Source organism: Spermophilus citellus, assembly GCF_964194105.1.
Source record: "Spermophilus citellus genome assembly, chromosome: 16".
NCBI lineage: Eukaryota > Metazoa > Chordata > Mammalia > Rodentia > Sciuridae > Spermophilus > Spermophilus citellus.
In genome coordinates, this window is record NC_138196.1 from 56,745,680 (window position 1) to 56,751,679 (window position 6,000).

Genomic DNA, 6,000 nt, shown 5'->3' on the forward strand with positions numbered 1-6,000 from the left:
TTCCCAGATTTTAAAATCACCAGATATCTCAATATTTATCTGATTTTTGACAGATTCATTCCCAAGTGAAACATTATTGAAATTTTCCCAATTCCTAAAGGAACATTTTTTTTCCATGTGGATTTGTCCTAAAATGAGCCCCCCTATGTAGCTCCAAGTCAGTATTTATACCTCAAAATACAGAAATATAAACAAACTATAAGGCAATTTTATTTTAGCCAGTTTGATGCTTTAACATGAATTATTTCCTTTGTGTAAGACTCTCTGGCTGTAAATTTAAAATGGCAAGAAAGAGACGCAGTGATTTCTTCTGCTTCTGTCATCAATGCCACTTTAATGTTTCCTGGGTTTCTTTCCATGCATGACCCTTTGCTCTTGGGAAAAGTTCATTTCACAAAGAACTCCTTTGCGCATCTGCCTTCTTTGAATTTATTGGAATATAAGCTCCTTGGAGGGAGGACCTGTATCTTTTACATGCTAAAAAACTGACAGAAAATGAGCCCTAAATAAATGTTAAAACAACATTAGACCAAACACTTCAATCATTCTCTGTTTTGAACAAGAGGACGGAAGAGGTGGTGACAGCTGCAGTCTACTTGAGATGTCAGTACCTCTGGGTGTTTTTGTCAAGCTACAGCCTGAGGCCCCTTCTGTTGAAGAGATAATAGAAAATATTAAATTTACTGACAGGTGTCTTAAGAAAGAAAGGGAAATGAAGGAAAGTTCCTCTGAGGCACAACATTTGAAAAAAAAAATAGTTTTTTTTTTTTTTTTTTTTTTTTAAGGAAGAAAGCTATGTGGTTAATAAGTACATATTTTGGAAAATAAGTTTTTTTTACTAAATTTGGGCTAAAGATAAACAAAATATTTCTAATTGATTTTAAAGAGAAAACACATATTTCAAACAAAAAAGCAGAAATATTAGCACAATGATGCTTAACAGAATGCAAAATTTTCCCTTTACATAACTGAGATGTGTAAGACATGTACATAAATGTCTGATGTGAAGATGTGAATGATATGAAGAAATTCTTGGCTACAAAAATAAAATTAAGGGGGAAAAGTATGGTTTCTAAAATTGATTTTCTAATTACAGCAGACTACAGGAATGGAGGGAGTCAGAAATAGGGGAAGAATTCGTTATTTGTTGGGGTGTGGGAGGAGATGATATAATGCACATTTTTGCCATTATATAGCACTTTTTTACAGTCTCTGCTTTTTCACTTGCTTATTTTTACCACAATCTTTCAAGATACATATACCATGTTTGTATATCAAAAGCAGATATACAGTTAAGATATGAAAATAAAAGTTTAAGAATAGCAATAATTCTTAAAGAGCTTTAAAATTTAGTGTGATGTGTACAAGGCTAAAGTGAAGCACAGTTCTTCCTCATACTGCATTCTGAGGCTGCATTGGCCACCTCAGCAAGAGATCTTTACTATTTTACTCTTAGAAAAGAGAATAACTCATTTAATTGTCAATTAAGTTCAGGGCTTAGTGTAAGTTTCAGAGTTTGACACAGTAGTGCACACCTGTAAGCCCAGCTACTCAGGAGGCTGAGGTGGGAGGATTGTGAATTCCAGGACAGAATGAGCAATTTAGCAAGACTCTGCCTCTGAAAACATTAACAAAAGGAAAGAACGATGTAAGGCTCAGGACCACCAGCCAGATCTGGCTGAGGATGATTTCCTATCTGTCAGCCTGTGTACCTTTTGTCTGTCCATCTGAAACAGAATTTTCTTGTACAAGCCAAAGCAGATTTTAATTTAAAATAACAAGAAATAGTTTATATTAGGAACAGGCTTGCTTATTTAGAATGTCCTCTTTCTTAATATTTGTGATATCTTTTATTACTATCTTATTTGATAGACAACAAAGAAATGTGTCAATAGCATGTTAAGTCAGAATTTTAAAATTTTTATGTGTACTTTTAGATGCAAGAAAATCATGTTTAATTGCAATTGCCAATTTTTATATTCTGGATTCAATGTTTGCCACCAAACATTAGATAATTGGCAAAATTCAGTTTTTAGGTATGTATTCCCTGAAAAGTAACAACCAATCTGGCATCAACGGGAAAAGGTAATGAGAAGTGTAATTACCTAATAGAAATGAACTCAGTAGTGGCTGTGTTCCATTTAAAAATACCACCTGTTTCTATTGGCATTTCCAGGCTCCCCAGTTATGATCCTCTGTCCTAAACTGAGATAACATCTAACTGTAAACTTAGAAACCATGCCTATTATAGCGACTCATGTACATAATAGGGATAATGTAAATTAAAGTTAAATTCTGAAAGTTAATCTTAACTAGTAAATGAGAAATATGTATTTTATGGTGTCTGAATATTTTGTCAAAATATAAAGAAGGCCAAGTTTATAATATAATTTAAAAGGAGAGATAAAAGAGGGTCCTGGGAAGCTATGTGGTTAATAAGTACAATTGAGAGTTTGACAAATTTATCTTGTCAAGTAAAACTAGAATGCATATTCTTCAAGTTCCATAAATTTTCGGGCATTTTAATTTTCCCCTTTGCAACTGCAAAAAGCAAAACTCTTTCATCATACCTTGCAATATAAAGATGGCAGTCTCTGTGAGTATAGACCAGATTTTCTATTGACAGATAAGTTGAAGTACACTTGAAATTTAAAAAAAATAGACATTATCGTTACTTTTTTTGTTAATAAATAGAGCAATAGTGTTTTCCTATTCCTTCAGTTGGATAGTAAAATAATTGTTTTATAATTGGAGGTTAGAGTATATATCTGTAATTCTTTAAAACATTTTTATGGAAAAAATAGTTATGAAGAGAGAAAAGTCAAATATTTCACTGAATAGAGAATTTGGTATGAAATAAAATAATTAACATTCATGGAATTCTGTATAAGCATTTGTAATGCAGGACATTTTCCTATGGCTATGCTTTGATAGTCTTCTAACATTAAAATTCAACAAAGTAAATCGGCACAATAGCAATAGTGAGATTTCACAGTTCAATTAGGTGTCTGTTTATACATTTAGCTTGTCTGCCTTTCTGAAGAAGCACTTCAGCAAAGACCATATCACATAGGGGTTTTATATTTTAAATGAATCTGATTACAAATGAAAAGTGAGTTAACTTTAGTAAATAGCTTTTGAATAATAAACATGCTCTCTCTAAATGTTGAATGTGAAAAGGTTGTAAAGTTTGCTGTCGGATGACATGTTACTTTGCTGTGATCCCAGTCAGGCCCATGCATGATTAGTAGAAATATTACCCAAACCCTGGTAGTACCATCTCTGAGATATGCTCATTAAGCAGGGACTTACAGAATGGTTGAGTAAATGAATATGTGGACTCATCCTTCCACTTGTGTGGTTGGATCATGTTGCTTCTCTTCCCCGTGATAGACAATGGGCTTCTGTGAAATCAGTCTTTCCATTTAATGTTCAATTAAATTTAACATTCTTTCTTTTGAAAAACTAAATCACATGACATCTTCACCAATAACAAGGGACTATCCTAATTCCACTTCACAGTTCCCTCCAGGTATCACCCCTATCACTCTTCTTCTCAAAATTAACCATCTTTCTGAAAGAATTGTGGAATATTCTTCCCATTCCCTTCTCACTCCTTAACTTACATTAGCATTCTATTACCTGGAGACTTTTCCCAAAAATAATTTTTTTAAGGCTTTCTATCACTTTCATGTGATTACATTGAATGATTATTTCTTCATTCCTCTAACTCGAAATTTCAGAATCATTAAAATCTGTGGGCCACTTCATCCTTTCCGAGGCACTATCCACATGCTCTGGATATTCTTCCTACCTCCTTCTCTCTCCTGCAAAATATCATCTTCTACCTGATATTTTGGAAGTATCCAGTTTTTCACTTAATCAAAGGTATTTTCAGAATAAACCTATGTACATTCTTATTCATTCCCATCATTATAAGATGAATCTCAATTTTGCATATGAACCCATCAATTCTTTTTGAGTTTTAGATCTGTATAAAATTTGATCAGACTTACATACCTATGATACAAATGAAGCAAGAAATATAAATAATATTCTATTCTCCTTGTTCATTCATCTTACCTACTAAACTGTAAAAATCATGAAATTTATTTCGTTATCTATGGAATCTAAGCTAAATCCAAATGAGAAGTGCTTAATAAATATTTGTTTAGTGAATCAGTGAATTAAGCAATAAACTGATCCATTACTAAATATTGATGTCTAGAACTGTTAATCATGTTTTCCTCCCCATGATATTCTGAACAAACAAACAAAATACACAAGGAGCAGAAAAGACCAAAGAATTTGTGTATTGATCGCAGAATCGGTACTCTGAAATTAGACTTTGTCTAAGAGCCAAACTTTTTTCTCCTTACCTCTTCATTTGATATTCCCTCAAATCATGGCAAGAGAAACTGACAAACATAGACTTCTATCCAGCAGCACTTTCTTCTTCTGTCTTATTTCATGAGGAAATAGAGCAACATGAAACACAGGCACAAACTGGGATAAAACACATTTCACTAAGGAGAGCCAGAGGGATTGGGCTGTACCTGCTCAACTTCCACTTGGTAATCACATCGATGACACAGATCTCTCCTCAGGAGAATAAGGTCATGGAGAATAGATACATCATACACAGTACTGTCTCACATCCTATACACGGTTCAGAGAACTTCCCACTACCTCTGCCATCTCTGCTCTTGACTTGGTGGACTTCTTCTGTGGTCCAGCCCTGACAGATGTTTCTCAGTATTGGGTTGCAGAATATGTTTGCCTCTGTCTGGCAAGGTCACTAGACAAAAATCTTAGATGGTTTGTACTTTTCCTTTGGGCTTGAATAAATATTTGGGGCACATCCTTGTCAAATGACAATCCCTGGTGGCTCAAGAGTATTAATACTCCCACCACCATTCTGGTTTTATTGATATGACCATTAGTTTAATGAACTTTTAGAATATAGATGTTGTCTTGAAAAGAGGTAAAGAAAATTTTCACACTGAACCGCTTCACATAAATGATGTCATTTATCTAGAAATGACTAACATCATACTTTGTTTTGTGGTGATGTGGATTGAACCCAGGGTCTTGGACATGCTGTACAATCAATACAACATAGTACTTTTGCATAATAGGTGTTCAAAATAAAAATGAATTTATCATAAATTTATAAATTCATTCAGGACTGTGGTTAGAAATACTAAACTCTATAACTGGAAATGACGTTCCACCACAGAAAATTAATATCCAATCAAGGGCATAAACTGTGGTAGGTGTGATCCAAAAAAGTCTGACTCTGTTTATCCTTCCCTAGATTTATAAACATGTACATGGGCTTTATTATGGTCCTGCGTGATATTGGTATAATTTGCTAAGTATTATGATGAAGTGAATACTGAGCCAGAGACCAAGAAAACAATTTTATAATAGACCAAATTATGGATTAAAATTAATAAAACATTTTCAGCACTATGTTTGAATAAGTAAACACTCTGTGATCAACATACACACAACACACATGCACACACTAACTCATTCAATACTATACACAAACTGTTTTTCATTGACCTTTTACATTAAAGAAAATAATATTCAGAAAATCAATAGGAAAGAGAAGTGACATGAACACTATATGTTGATTGCATCAAAATCCAAGAGGGACTTTTAAGAAGTCATTAGCCAAGGAGTCAGCTTGTCTGTTTTTACTAAGATTTACCCATCTGATATTTTAACATTCTAGTTAGCTAGACAGTTAACTATCAGCACATGATAAATTGAGCATTTGTGTGCTATTTTTCCAATGGCAGAAAATGAATGAGATTAGTTTGGAAATTCCTAACATTAATCTTCTGAGTTATTATGTATATCAGTCAGGGTTCAAGCAGGTTAAAAATAATAACAATTATTTGTACAACAGGGGTGTATTCTGGTGTATTATACCAACTGTTTACTCTGTCTATATGCAATTGTCTTCTGATGCTGGGACTTCAAGAGTAG